This window comes from Hetaerina americana, unplaced genomic scaffold, assembly GCF_022747635.1.
Source record: "Hetaerina americana unplaced genomic scaffold, ioHetAmer1.1.p SCAF_26, whole genome shotgun sequence".
NCBI lineage: Eukaryota > Metazoa > Arthropoda > Insecta > Odonata > Calopterygidae > Hetaerina > Hetaerina americana.
This window is the reverse complement of record NW_027286830.1, coordinates 1,328,250-1,344,921: the sequence shown is the minus strand read 5'-3', so window position 1 is coordinate 1,344,921 and position 16,672 is coordinate 1,328,250.

Below are 16,672 nucleotides of genomic sequence, written 5' to 3'. Positions count from 1 at the left end.
AATGATAATTGTAATATTAATAATGAATTAATTTGATGAAAAGTAAGCATTTAAAATAATGAGAGCATTTTTAAAATAACCTATGGAGTAAATCACAATTTCGGTTGACATTTTTCTCTAGCGGGAGATAATTCGACCAATTTCATCGCAATTATTTGCATCGCATGCGTATCACTCTCCAATTTCCGACGACCTTGGTGAGAATTTATTGGAAGTCTGGTATGCCTCTCTCCCTTTCCTTACCCCTCCCTTGCTCTTCTTTTTTCTGTCACTCTCTTCCCCTTTACTCGGAAGAACGTTACACATGCTGTCTGATGTGTACATGCGACAAGTCCGTGTGCGAAGATAGCTCTGGAACCCCACTCCCCTTCGACTAAGAGGAGAGAGACGGGGGTGGAATGGGGAGACCCGCTTGGGACGGGGGTGGATGGGGAGAGAGAATATGAGGGATGGATGGGATGAGGGCGCAGAGGAGGGAAGGGAAGCAGACGCCTGAATGGAAAGGAGGAAATTCCCCTCTGCTCGCTGCCAATGTGCACCCGACAACGGATAATCGGATGAGCGAGAGACTCTTGATATCTCATCCTTCTACCGGCGCGGAATTAAGTCGCGTGTACTTGTGCGGGCGTGCCTGCCGACCGGTTTGGAATCGTTTGGAGAGGGGAGGGACGAGTAGGGTGAGGTTCTTGCGTTTGCGGAAGGGGAGGAAGGTTCGGCTCAGGAAGAGGCAAAGGCGAAAGGGTGGGAGGGTACACCGTGGACAGGAGAAGGGGAGGATGGGAGTGGGTCTAAAATCCAAGTTAACACAAGTTAGCGATCCCGCAAAGCGGCGGTGGAACGTCTATGTTGCCGTCGCGAGGAGGGGGCGAGCGGGAGGCTTGGCATCGGGGGGGGTAGATAAAGAGGGGATGGGAGAGAAGGAAATCTTCCGAGGGATGCTGGGTGGGAGGGCGGACGGTCGGGGGCGGAGGTGGTGAGCGTAGCGTAGTGTAATGGACGCCGGGCTACGTGGGAATGGGGGCAGATGATACAGGCAGCGGCGCGCTAAAGAGAATGGGACTGTCTGCCTCCCTCCCTCATTACCCCACCCTCTACCCCTCCGCCTTGCTTCCCTACGCTGACGGCTCAGAGCAGAGTTTCTTTTCTCTCGCCGTCCAAATATTCTCTGATTGTCCGGTGGAATCATATAAAGCGAATATTAAAATAGAAATTTGTGCGACCTACCTATGGAAATCCATTTTCAAATTATTAGAGTAGACGTTTTGGGGTATGATTGTCTAAAATTGATAAGATCCAAATTTTCCTGAGGGACAGAGAGAGCGAGGGTGCATTTTTAATGGTTTATCACTGCTCTGCCTGCATATATATCATTTAAGCCTGTCTATATTAATTAATCATTCAATTAGAAGAATGGCAGACTACTATTCTATGTACAATAGTAATCATGTTACTCTTAGCTACTCTTACGCCATGCATAAAAGCTTCATTTGACCCACGTTTCTGTGCTTTAGCCTTTTCTGTCGGGCTGGCCCTCCTATTGTAAATACTAAGGAACCCATTTTGTCTCGTTGAACTGTATCCAATGTAATTGGTTCTCCTCCTGCGAATACTTGCTGATTTTAATTTTCTTACTCCACACGTCTGTTTGCCATTTTTATGCATGCATTTCATCATTATCCCAGAATTATGTTTTACAACCTTCTCCATTTCGAATGATTTATTTACAAAAATACGCCGTGATACCCTGTGAAATTTACCAAAAAAGTTACAATACCAGTGCTAACTAAATAGGTGTAATTATAATTCAGACAATAGTAATGATCAAGTATTACAACATTTAATGATGAAACAATATACATTCGATAGTGCGCAGCAGCGAAATCGTTTACTTTGCTCTGAATCATATGGGAAAACTACAGTTTGTGAGGGTGTAATAAAATGTTTCCGAATTTCACCCGTAGAGCTTAGATGGCAACAATTATTCAACACGTGCAAATGGGGACCGTGGAATACTGCAGTTAATTGTATGTACCCTTAGATTTAACCTGAAGACACGTAAGGTGATAATGAATTAATGTAACAGGCTTGATTAGTGCTAAGGATGATTAGTGCATCATAAAGTTTAGGTAGTTGCTCAACGACCCCTAAAACGTGTACAGGTCTTAAAAATAAGATTTAATTATCACAACCTTTTTCTTAGACTAGATACTGTCTAGGAGTAATAGAAATCACCGAAAGAATGAGGAATTAAAATACCTTAAGTCACTCCTTGATTTAAACTTTGACCCAAGAAATCGTCGATAAACATAGTATTAAAACCATCGTTAAACAACCCCCGATAGATTATCCTAGTTTCATTTTCTCCCTATCCTGTGATTAAGTAGTATTTTCCCTACTGTCACGTCCATTTAACCAATTCCATTTAAAAAATACTCTCACGGTTCAAATAATCCTCCTGTTGCAAATCCTACCCCCAACTTCCACTCATCCACCATCCAATTTAAAGCGCTTCAAATATCCGAATATCCATCTAATTCATTATATACAACCATTCTTAAAAAATATATCGAATGCGCTACCATGAATAATTAAAATAATTTTATGTTTCCAGTTTTGCACACGGCTGGGGAAATATGCTTAGTGAACTTTAGTTAAAATTTTTCTAAAATCGAAGCTGTGATAAACAAGATCTTTTGAGTTTTTATAAAATAACCTGTCTTAGTAAATAACAAATGCTAAGCTAACTTGAAACCAACTTCCATAAGCTACTCCTTTTAATAGACACATCCCAAAAGATGACTCATCCCCCAAGCGTTAGCGGTAGGGGAATATTTAACAAAAAGCAATTTAAACTAATGCTAGCCAAACTCAAGCCAATGAAGAGCGGGGCGGAGGAGAAAGCAACAAGTGTAGGGTAAAGGAACGAGCGAAGAGGAAAACGGTAAGACGTGGGTGAATAAAGGGAAGGAATATAAACACATTACACTACGGAAGGTACACGGGGTAAGTGGGGAGCGGAGTTCTCTGGGAAGAGGATAACAGCAGCAGGGGAGGCCGTCGGTTATTGGATTAGAGAACCCTGTAGTGGACGGATTGGAAAGCGGTGGGATGGCAGTAGTTGAGTGTGTCCAGGAAACGAGTGGGAAGGGCGGGGGAGGAGGGAGAGCCGCCAAGAATGAAATTCCCTCGCCCCAAGGAGACTTCAGCCGTCTCACCACTCAGACTTACGGCACGACTCTCCATCTTCCTCACGTTTTCATCACCGAGGTTGATTCCAGGAGAATATGAGAATTGAATGTGTGTTGGGTTCGGTATGGATAAAGTGTTTTAATGAATATTGTTGTATTCAGCTGAATTTAAAGTAAATGTACCATCCATGGGATTTTACCAAATATTTTATTTGTAAAGAATTTCTCCTACATTTGAACACCCTTCACAAGTGATTTAAGATCTTATACCAAATATTTTGGCACAGAATCTACCCATGAATCTGAACGAAATAAAACGCATCGTCAATGCTTCGTCATGTCAACTCCTATGGGTTTGTTCTTTTATTTACTTCTTCGTACAATTATTCGTAAAAATTACCAACATAATGCTCTATATAACACAGACAGGGGAAACTGTACCAATTTATTTGAAGCTTTTCACGACCACGAGGCCTCCAAAAGACGTATTTAATGAGAAATTTGATTTTATCATTATTAAGTAAAAAATAATGTTTAGAATATGATTAGTAATAATACGGTCAACTTACCAAAAGAAAAAATTCATATAATTTCCTAGTTTCTCATCTGTACTCATCATTTCACTATTTTATTATTATCCCTATGAAATAATTCCTATCGACAACAATTTTAAGCACTGTTCCGCGCTATTCTTGCACACATAAGACCAGTTGAAAGAAGTAATAAGTCTAAGATACTTTCGACATTTTTCGAGAGGACGACCATTTTTGGTTCAGCAATCATGACGTGTACACGAATTATTCCATGCCGTACACCATTAAAATCAATTCACATAAACTATATCACATAAACCAACTTATTTCTTTGCCTTCTAATTAAGTAACAAAGTTTTTAGTTACATGCTGCGCGATTAAGTGCTTGCTATAAAATAGTGAGGAAAATAAATAATACGAGGCATATTCCAAAAGGAAAGGCCGTTTTCTTATATTTAAATATTGGTGGGACAGAACAAAGCTGTACGTATGGTGCAGCATGTATTGATTTTTCACGAAGCCACTGAAGTTATTGGTTTGATTTAATAGTGGTTTGCCTGTCGGTGAATGCAGATAACAATGTCGTCAACACCTTAGCTCCCGCCAGTTGCGAAATGCTTGCCACGATTCGATTTTTGTGTAAAAAAGGATCATGGACTGCCAAAATTCTCAGGAGGAGAATTTTGTGGACCTAAAGTAATGAGTGAAGGAACGGTTACACTATGGTGTCGAGACTTCAACATTGGTTGCAAAAATCTGCATGATGAAGAGAGGAGTGGCAGGTTCAGTATCCAGACCAATTATATCGTTCAATAAGTGGACTAAGTAATGCAATCTAACTTACGATTGACGATTAGTGCTCTGGCTGATACATTTTTTTCTTGTCTAATGAACCACTATTTGCAACATTGTTCCGTAAAATCTCGGATATCACAAATTGTGTTGAAGGTTGGTACAGAAATTACTTACCGACCAACACAAAGAGCAAAGAATGTTTGATGTTTGTTCACCCACCCTAAAGTTGCGAACTTGCGCCTAGCGACTACTTAATCTTCTTGCGCATGAAACTGAGTTGGTGGACAGTGGCTCGAGAACTCAAGGCCGCCTTTGTCAACTGGTTCTATTCCCAGGCGGCGAAATTTTATGCTGAGGGATTGAAGAAGCTGGTAAAGCGTTACGAAAAGAACTTATGCGTGAACAGCGATTATGTAGAAAAGTGAAGTAGGTGAGTAGGAAACCAAAACCATCAGTTAACATTTTTCTAACGACCAAACGGTTTGATGACCAAACGGCCATAATATTTCGAATATGCCTCGTATGAAATATAACTTAATGCCTATATTTACATTCCTCTACCAAACTTTCTCGTGTGGTCTTGCTGGGCATAGCGTAGATGCGGTTCATCCTAATTAACTAAATTATGTATTTATTATCTAATACATTATTTCAAATTTCAACTTTGTACGTATCTATTTTAACAGCGAGTAGTGTGTTTGACTTCCTGAATGATGAGTCCAGGGCTCATACTCGGTTTTTGCCTTCGGAAACACCTAGATAAAATTATAATTTCGCATATGCATATTTTTCATTTGAAACTTATGGATACATGGTAAGAAGAGGTACAATAAAAGAAACTGGGCCCATTAACATGGTTTAGTGAAATTCTTAAGCCATACAACTTAAGCGCGGGTTAAAATTAATCATCTATTCACGGGTGGGAATTCATTCGGTCCCATACTAGAAATTTTTTTGCACTTTGCTCTTCCCGACCCCTGAGAAAATTAGTCGAGAAATAGGAAAACTACTTGTTTGTCCCGGAAAGGCTCATAGTATAATATATAGGTAACATAACTAAACAATTTTTATGCATGCGGCAACGTAAAAAATTAACCTCTCTGCATTATGTAGCTTAATTCATAATGTTGAAAGATTACTCAAACTGAAGCAAATTTATTCTTAAATGTATGCTGTAACAAATAATTAATCTTCTATTTTATAACTATTGCACCCTGACAAATATTTTCCTTTTAAATTAGGTTTTGGAGCAAATAGTATTTAATGCAAATTACAATTTGGGATAACCATTAAAAATCAAGATTATCATTTCATCGTTATAAAAGACGGATGAGCTACGATTTGTCAATTAAAATTAAGGAAAGTTTAAACAATCTTCATTGCTTCCGAACATTTATTTTTTCAATTATCGTGAAGGAACAGTATCATTCCGCACATTTTGGCGATTGTGTAGATTCACGTCAAAGCCACCATTAAACCAAATGATCTAAATACATGTACCTACGGGTGGCTCATGTCATTACTTGACCAGGTTGGCCAGCAAACCCAACTCATGAAATTTCCTGACTTTCGTTATGACGAAAAACTCGTCTTAAAGACCTGCTGGTAGGGTATGCGCGCAACGCTTACGAGTACTGGGCCAGCTGTGTGCTGTTCAATCGAAAGTCAAATTAATAAAAATAAAAAAACTGATGTAAGATAGCTATTGTAGAGAACTTAAAATAATTTATTTTGCTCTTAACTCTCAATTTAAGACCATTTATATTGAAGTTGTACGCGCATCTCCCTGGGAAAAACACAAGTGAAAACTAAAAGGTTCATGGCTTTCCTTCGGGTTCTTCTTGTTTATTCCTGAATATTGGATAGGCGCACAATAAGGGAATGAAGTGCATTCATTTTCGTTCAGAAATAATTCACGTAACGCAGATTTAGTTATAGACTTCAGGAAGAAAACACAACAAACATTTTGCGGCGCGGAAATACGAAGGTAATTTCAAAAGTTTTGGAATGGAACGAAAATAAACGAATAAACTCGGTGAAACTTTTTAATATTTCAATGTAGCCTCCCTCGACACTAATGAACTTGGTCCAGCGGTGTTCCAATGTCTTGATCCCATCACAAAAATTAGATTCCTTCAGGTCTGCAAAATACCCGTCCACTTCGGCTGTTAATTCTTTGTTTGAAGAGAATCTCCGTCCGCCGGAGAAAATTTTGAGCATGGGGAAGAGTTGGAAATCTGATGGAGCCAAATCAGGCGAATAAGGTGGATGCAGCAAAAATTCGTAACTTAGTTCACTTATTTTTCCCATGGCAACGATACTTGGACGTGTGCGTGCATTGTCTTGATGAAAGATGGCTATCTTCCTTGCCAAACCTGGCCTTTTTTTCGTGTATCTCCTGCCATAGTTAGTCCAGGAAGTTAGCGTATGATTGTCCAGTTGGATGACCTCGTATCAACAGAATCCCTTCAGCATCCCGGAAAACTGAAGCCATCAACTTTCCAGCCGACCGTGATGCCTTTGCTTTCTTTGGTTGTGGTTAAATTAACATGTTTCCACTGATTTGACTGCTGTTTTTTCTCTGGGATAAAGTTGTGGACCCAAGTTTCATCTGTGGTCACAAACCTGCGGAGAAAATCTTGTTGGTTTCTCTTAATACGGGTCCAACATTTTCTGAAATGTCTATCTTTGTTCTGCGTCAAGAGTTGCGGCGCCCATCTAGCAGATAATTTTCTCATATCCTATTCCACTGTTAAAATGTGATATGGCCGTTCAGATGACATCCCCGAAGCTTCAGCGATTTCTCGCACTTTCAGTTGGCGATCCTCCTAATGATTTATGCACTTTTGCAATAACTTCTAGGGTAGTGGCACATTTTGACCGACTACTACGCGAATCAACATCTAAGCTGTCCCGAACAAACGTGAAATCGTTTGTCCACTTGGCAACAGTTGAATATGAAGGAGCAGGGTACCCCAGAGTGTCCTGAGAGTCAGAATGAATTTTCTTAACTTTCATACCTTTCTTTACAAAGTATTTAATCACTGCTCGATTCTCAATTTTTTCCATCTTCACAAATAACTACACGGGAATAACAACAGAGAGGCGTCCGAACCACAGATATCTTCCCAGAGCACTGACGCGTTACGTGTTTAATCATAAAGGATCCCCATTACTACGCGGGAAATTCGTTGCGCTAGTTCTGACATCTGGTGGTGATTCTGAGAACCTTACTAACTACCCTCGTATTTCGGTGAAATCAGCTAATCGGAGGCTAACTATAAAACGATATTCATATGATAATGTGAAAGTAATTATACGTATTAGACTAAACATCATTATGAATAATTCTTTTGGAAAATATAATTCATATAAAGAAGCACCAAAGATTTTCATGATTAATTACGCATTCATATTTTAGTCCTAAGGAATATCGTAAAAAGCATTTGATACAAAAACTAGTTTGTCATTTAGATAAAATATATTAAAAGTGTAAATAGGTATGTACTTTTATTTTTTTAAATTTTATGATAATCCATTATGAACCATACATGCTCTTCTCTACCTGAGTCTAATAATCCATGTACTCTTGAGTGTCTTCCACTACATTCACAAATGACTTTCTAGGCCAATAATTTCTTCTCTAACCATGCAATCATACGAACAGCTCCGTTATTTTAAAGAGTAGTTTCACGATTCAGCATTCTTTCCATCCATCTTAATATATATATCTAATTTCGTTTTGAGTACATTTCCCTCCATTTTATTCTCTCTGGCACTGAGTTAAAGGTATTCAGGACCCCTTGTAAAATATTTGGCCATCTGCCAGAATCACTACGCCGTCGGTGACTTGTAGGATAGATAAATTTAAATCTCAAGACCTCATTACACCGGCCTCATACATACATCCAAATGTCACAGATTTATCCATAAACATCGTAATTAGCCGTGGTAACCTTCTTCATCCTTGTTTCAACAAGTTTCAACGTACTACATATCAGTCAATTATTGTTCTATTTACCTTTACACTGCCTCACTAGTTCAAGACACCGATTTTAGACCAGTCAATAACTACTCATTTACTAGTTATCCCATGAAAACCCAGAGTATAAGTTTCTTGACAGTATACTTTCCAGACACCTTGCCATCCACTTTCGATTGACCAATTTTATTTTAATAATTTACATCATAATAACTCCCCATGAAGCCTTGGTCACCCTAACCATTAGTTTATTTATTTTGTGGGTAATGATAAAGGTGCGGCTTAGCAACTTTTGCATTATTCATGCTATGCACAATTATGTCTGCAGGCGAATACGGTACTCAACCAATTTTTGAGCACAGCACGATAGAAACCCAACCAAGAGTCCTATACCCCCGTCTAAACGAGCTGCGAGTAATATTCCTTCTGAACATACAGATGCCCATCGCTTGACGCTTCCATAAAAATGATTGGGCCCCACCACTAGAAGATACCCTCAGCGCACCGGCCCACCAAGCCGCAAATGATAGACCACATATGTACATAAATTTATACGAGCTCTTAATCAATGTACTTCGGAGTGAATTCGGGGATAATGTGATGATAAAATAGCAATAAAGGCAGAAACACTAACAAGAGTAACGCTAATAGAACCGACGGCAACCAAGCAATGTTATTAATTTAAACGCATGCGACAGCTACATGAAGAACATTGCCCGCACTATAGAAAAATAACTTAGTGACATAAATGCTTGCATATTTATAACAAATGGGAAGTTTTTAACCAAGAATTTTTATTACATTGTGTCTCCTGTTCCGTTCTCAGGGCTGCGGCAACATATAGCTTCTTTTATTAAAAAACGAATCGTACGTGTATAATAATTTCAAATGCCAGTTTAAGATAGCGATGAATTTTCAAGATATTAGTTTGAATTGATATTATTGGGCCATAATAAATTCATAATCACATCAACTTAAACTTAGTGCACTCTTCTTCATATTTGTTGTTAATATTAATTTGCATCATTATTATGTTGCATAATATTTGAAGACTTATTTAGCAAATTCAGTTATCGATCTCATCAGAGTCAAAAATTATTAAAAACAGCGATTACTTATTACGTCACTGGGGATTGTTGCCAAGGGATGAAAAAATATGCGAGTTCGACCTTTTATTGAGTTATAATCTGCTGGTCAAGGCAGGTTTTGGATGGGAACAGACTGATAAACATTACATTTCTTAGCTTCGTCTAACAAGGCAAAACCTGACACCTCAAAATATGTTAAACTGCCCTTCAATTCCGCATACTTTCTATTCCTTCAATCCGTCTAAAATGCCCTTGTCTCCTCATTCTCATGCCCAGAGAACGTAGGAAACATCAGATAAGAGAGGAAAAATTACGGTAGCTAGTCCGGCGAAGAGGAAAACCGTCACAGTGGTAGGACATTTTTACCGTTTCATCTGACGAACAGCAATTAATACTTATATCCACCCAGGAAACAAAATACAAATAGGAAACGGCATGTCTCAATAAAAAGAAACCTTTCTTTTTCCGGCTTCTTAGAAACGAAACTAAATCGTGGGCAATTCAGCGATCTCTCTTAGCCCCTTCCATCAGGATACATGCTTGAATTTTAGGGGTAAGGGTATAGAGGAAAGGGGGGAGGAATGGCACAGAAAGAAGGGGAGGGATGAAAGTGGAAGGAGAAGGAAATTGACGAAGGGAAAGTAAGGGAGTAGGGTGGAGAGGGAGCGAAAGATAGAGAGAGTGGGTACGGGAGAGGAGGGGTAGTGGGCTTCACCGCCAGCGCTGGACGAGTATTTCATTTGAGCCGTTTTCCACGCGAAAAGGGATGATGGTGTCCCAGGATACGCATCAAAGCCCAGTGTCATACGCAGGCCATGAGCACGAAGACCCATCACCAGGAAGGAGAGAGAGGGGGAAATGGCGGAGGCATTGAAGGGAGGGAGGGTGGAGAGGATGGGCGGCGGCATGAGTAGGAAGGAAGGGAGAGAATCGGAGAGCAGGAGAGAAGTGGCAGGCGGCGACGGCAAGATGGGGAAGGGTTGAAAATCCTAGAGCGCCATTGCCGTTGTTTTTCGGAAAGGATCAGATACACATAACAAGTGCTCCTTAAGGGTCCTCCACGAATCACGTCACGGCCCTATAGACAGACGGAGAGGAGCAGGAGTTGAGACACGGCCGCGTATGGTGATGAGAGGCAGTGCGCACATGTTGATGACGTACTGTTCCGTGTTCATGAAAACTTTTTTTTTTGTTTTTTGAAGTTCTATCACATTTTTGTGACTGGTGTAAACCACGGCTCGAGATTTAATCGCTTATATGATCGGTGATGTGAAGCAAGGGTACTGTTGAGGCAGAGTGAATGAACAAATTGTAGTTAAATCATGGAATAAAATATAATTATACATTTTGCTACAGTAGACTCAATTTCATAAGTCTCGGCTCATGAAAAGTTCTTGCGCCTTGAAACTGCGATTGACCTTTTGTGGCAATATTAGAACAAGCATGACCAACTTTAATATTTTGGTCATAATAATGTTCCTGAAATCATTAAATTCATTGCACAATTATAAAATTTAATAAAATGTGCCAGAGAATTTATTTTGATACACCAGGCGTACTTAAATTAATTGAGTTCAATCGTTCGTAAAATCGACTAGGTTTTTGTTTGGGGTTCTGAGATTTTAAAAGAATGTTTCCAAGCACTCCTTAAAAATAAATCTCCCAACGCAAATCTCCTCCCTAAAGAGAGGAAAAGTAACAAATAGAGGTCGAGTCTTGCAAATCTACTCACAAAAATGAATATATCTGCAAACGATTGATGGCCATTTTAATAGTTAGGCGTGATAGCTAAGCTACGAATGCAGAGAATATATACCCTGACTAACTAACTAAAGACTTCAACTAGGTGCAACTTTATCAGAGGGGATGTATTTTGGTGAATCGTACCTCACCGAGAGAAGTTAAAAAGGAAAATAATCTCATCAATTAATTACTGTTTATATTTATTAAAAATAAAAATCAACTGTACACGTGTATTATGTGACTTCAAATCAGAGTTGATTGATTGGATTGATGAAGATTAATTCAAGTTCCTGTTGGAAGGTGTTTAGCGGTTCTTAAATATTAACGTCTGCTGCAACATTACTGATCTTCAATTATCCATTATACTTAAACGGGGTGTGAAAACGATATTGCGTTAATTGCGATTGTGTTAACACTTCTCAAACGGGCGTGAAAAAATATTAATCTCTAAATTCAATTAAACATCCCGATGAACTATAAAAGATTGAACTGCACTGTAACTCTAAATTTGGAGAGAATAGCAATGCGATCAAAGTGCCATTAGTACAAAATACGTGAACAAAATATGTGAACAGTATCATGCATGATAATACAGATAAAACAGCGAAAAAGGTTAACGGGAAACGATTTCTAGGCTGGCTCCCGCCTAAGCTTTTACGTTATACGCCTTGTTCCAACATAAAATTAGCGCCAAAAATTGTTCCTAAAATAATATATTTAAAAATGGTAGATCAAACCACAGCTATTACATACGAGTACCATGCTTCGGGTCATGGTTAATCAGAAGCAGGAACGCATAAGTCGATTGTTTCCCGGATAACGGAGATAAACGCGAGATCGCACATAGGAATAATGGAAATTTATATGGTCAGAAAACCCTCAAAAACCCTTTTGAAAACGTAGGAGGGGGAGGAAGAGGAGAGAAAAGGACGAGCTGTCAAGATTATATTAGAAAAAAATGGAGAAATAGCAATTCCTCAACGGGTGGTGGCAGGCGGGTTGAACGTGATGTTTTCTAACCGTGCTCGAAGAGAGATTCATTAAAGCCGACGGCCACCGCTTATAAGTGACAGAACAACGGCCTATGCAAGAAGAGGCGGAATTGAATGACGGAGGTTGGGGGGGGTGCGAGACTGGCGAGTGGGAGAAAGTCGCGGGTGGAGGGCATGGGGGGGATTGGGTAAAATAGGAGGGGAGGGGAAGAAAGAAAGCGCCGGTTGGCAAGGGGCGGGAGGGAGGAAACGGTCAGGGAGAAGGGCGGGTGCGGAGGGGAAGAGGTCAGCTAACCGAAGAGGAGGGAGCGGGGCGGGGGAGCTGAGGTGGAGGGATCTGATCGGGACAGCGCCTGAGAGAGACAGGTGGAATGCAGCCGGTGACCGCAAGGAGAGGGATTGAGTGGGGTGGGGAGAGAAGAGGGAGAGAAGGGGTGGTAGGAAGGAGGGGAGATAAAAACGGGAATGGGGAGAAACGGTGATATGGTGGTCGGTGCGAACAAAAGTAGGTGTTTTTTTCATGATTACCAACCAGATTCACACTTGTGTAAATACAAGTGTAAATCGTCAGACTCCACCAGAAGTTTTTCTACCATGTTAACTATTTGATTTTGGAGCAAAATACAATTAAAAATAGTGCCGTGTGACAAAAATTTTACAGTTCTCGTTCGGATGGATTTTTTGGGTTTTCTCTCCGCGGAAATAGGGTTATTTTTTAATTACTTTATTTAATTACGAATAAGATGCGACAATTATTTTAATCATCATACTGGCCTCCATAATTATGTTTATATTAAGATACATGAAATCTTGAAAGGACGCGTGTGGCATTGGTAGTGTTTATAGTTATTAACCAAGCTACTACCTAAGATACATTTTATAGGAAAAGAAAGTTTACTTTATGCGCATACTGGAATTTAATGGAAAAATACATATTATATTAAAATATCATTACTAGAAAACACTATTTGTATTTACTACAGTATACATTACGAGGGAGAGTTTCTCTCTCATTTATTTGAGAATGAAAATGCCCATTAAAATCCCTGATGCCGAAGATAAGCTTTGGATTTATGGAGACACCAAATGTGCAGATGAAGGGATGGATACGTGTATATACTCCATGATTCCTCTCGCCGAGAGTATGGCGATGCGAAAAGAATCGTTGCCCTTGGAGTCCGTAATAAAATGCCTATCATCTATAGGAATACATTTTTTGAAAGGAAATAATAAATACATACTTATCTCTACTTCTACCTGTACATGAAACGTGTGTTTCTTTAAATAAATCTGGAAAAAAGGGAAGCCTCTCTCGTTAAAAATATCTGACCGCAGATTTACTGCGTAAACGGTGATTTATCTTACACATTCAAACGAAAATCATCAATGAGTCAATGCAGAATATGGTATGTGGTCACTTTGACTGAATTCTAATTTCAACTGATTTCAAAGGAATCAAATGATCGATTTTACATAAGAATTCGAGGAAATAATTGTAGTATTTACATGCATATGTGGATCGGACAATTACAAAAACATCAGAGAGATAATATCGTTTAACAGATAGATTCAAGAACTTATTTTTTCCCGTTAAAATTGTCATCACAATAGAAAGGGTGGTGTAATAACCTGCTAAGGCCGATGTCTCCTTTACAGACATCTTTCATTAATATTCATGTCTGGTTCCCTAACATAATCAATCATACCGCACACCATAGTGGTGACTTACGAGACGTTAATATATAAATTTACTCCAAAGCGCAAATATTGCAGAATCAATCCGCATCTTCTTAAAGATGTACAATTGTTATCGCGATAAACAAACTGAAAAATCCAATACGTGTGCACAATAAATTTGTTTATATACCCGCACTTCTGCCAACGGCATTCCTGCAGTACGGTGAGCATCGAAATATTTTTCAAAAGAACTTCACTAGATACGAGATATTTTCATACAGAAAAATCAATTCTGTTTTCAGAATACCATTGCAATCATATGTAGCTTCCCATCTTCTTGAGGAATCTATTGTTCAAAATTCCGCTTTTATCAATTTCGAAAAGGAGCAGGTACATCGACCTTAATTTAGTTTGAAACACAATCGCCCACAAGCTATCTGTACCCAGTTAATTCCACATATATCGGACGGAGTTCCCAGTATCGTGAGCTTCAAATCTCCGAAAAATATCAGTTTCTAAGGGGTGCAGGCAGAGGATCTCTCTAATTCCTCCTTTGAATTTCATATATTTAAGAGGCGAATGGAACAAAGTCAAAAGAATATATATATATATATATATATATATATATATATATATATATATATATATATATATATATATATATAAACATATGTCCACCCAAACTATGTGATTTGTCGGGTGCCAGATATTCCTGGGAAACCATAACGGCTCAGGGAACGGAACTGGCCCCCAACCCTGATGCGTGTATTTCACATGCCGTCGGGCATAGCACTGCAATCTTTTGCTACTGTCTACAATCACCAGCCAAACCGACCTTCAGGTTAATTACTGTGTTCATGGTTTATATATATGTAAGTAATATAAATAAATTTAATGGAATAAATATACAAACTTATATTAAGGTTTTACGAGCAAAAGTTCCACTTTTTAAAAGGAATTTATTCAAAGAAAGCAGACTTTTTTATAATTATTTTGACTCTTTGAATTCACCGCGGTATTTTACCGTGCATTAATAACCTACCGATCTTTTTATGGTTCGTATTACTTAACGATAGCGATGCAATAAGAGATTATCATCTTGATAGCATATCGATAAGAGGTCAGACGATTTTCCAGACTGAATCGATTATTCTACCTATATAGGGGCAGGTGAGTGCTGTGGAGCGACTGCATAAAGATCTAATGATTCAGCCAACCAAGTAACGCCGTGCAGACAATGTCTCATTCACTAAATCCTTTTTGACCCCGTGTTAGGATGCAAATTTGCCCTGCAAATTTGTAATACCTAACAAAAACGAGCAACGTATTTCAATCAAAATTTGCGCAAATCTTATGAAATCCGGAACCAAGACGCTCTGAATACTTCCTCACGCTTTTGACGGTCAAGCTTAAGTCCGTACCCAGAGTGGCACTCTCGTTTGAAGGGCGATCGAAACCAGTTGAAAGTGACGACTCTCCGGGACGACCGTGTATCAGCACGACCCCTGATTATAACAAGAGAATTCGACAGTTATTCGTGAGGATCGCCCAATATTAATTCACGAAATCTGCGACAAATCAGGAAACTGTTATGAACCCCGCTATGCATTCCTATCAGATAATTTGAAGCCAGGAGCTTCAAGCAACTGCAATTTGCGAACTCTTCTTGGAGAAACATTTACACAACCAGGGTCGTCACAGGCGACGAAAGGCATAAAGTGAGTTTTTCTTATTCTCAGAAATGATAATAAACTGAAGGAAGAACATTTACACTCCGTGTAACGAATTCAAAACGAATACCAGAAGGTCCTTGACAGCTTTAAACAAAGGATCTACCGAGAGCGTTCGAAGAAAGCAGAAACTTTGCGATGGTTACATATTGTCACATGAGGATTACTTCGAAGGGAATAGGAGCTGGAAATGAGCGTCTAAAAATGTTTGCAGGCAGGGTTCGGGAACTTTTCAATAGCACCTCGTAAATTAGATAAGAATGGTTTCCCATTGCCTTCCTCCTCCATAGTGAATTTAATGTGTCACCACTACTTGGACCCCCAACTTGAGCAGCCGCATCAAAGGAACAGATGTTTGGTGGGCTACCTTTCGTCTGCGATACATTTTGTTCCCTACCTTCAGAACTATCTGGTGTGGGTCACCCTATGAGGAGCAATTATTTGTGTACCCGACCGAGCTCAATATTTGATATCGCTCTTTATTTTTAGCTACATTTCATTCTACGCAATGAAATTAAAGGATTGATCAAAGGAGTTCCTAAATCTTCTGTCTGTGGTACCTTTCGTTTTGATTTTATTCTCTTGATTAGTAATTAATCGGCAAAATAAATAATAAATTATGCAAAATAGTTTAGTAATTTGAATAAAGAAGAATAATTAGAGCTTATAGATTGACCCAACATTTATATATTTTTTCAGTAATTTTAACCTGGTGCTAATTTTTTTCTCAACTCATTGTCAGCTCAGTTATATAACGTACTGATAATTATCATTTTATAAACGCTTCACATTTCACATAAAAACTTGTTACGAATTTGATTATTCAATATTGACAACCTATTTTAACTGTGCGCGTTAGATTCCCATGAGTGACGGATTAAATCACTTTAAAACACATAAAAAACATGTTTATGAATCATATTTGTATTATTATTTCGCTTAAA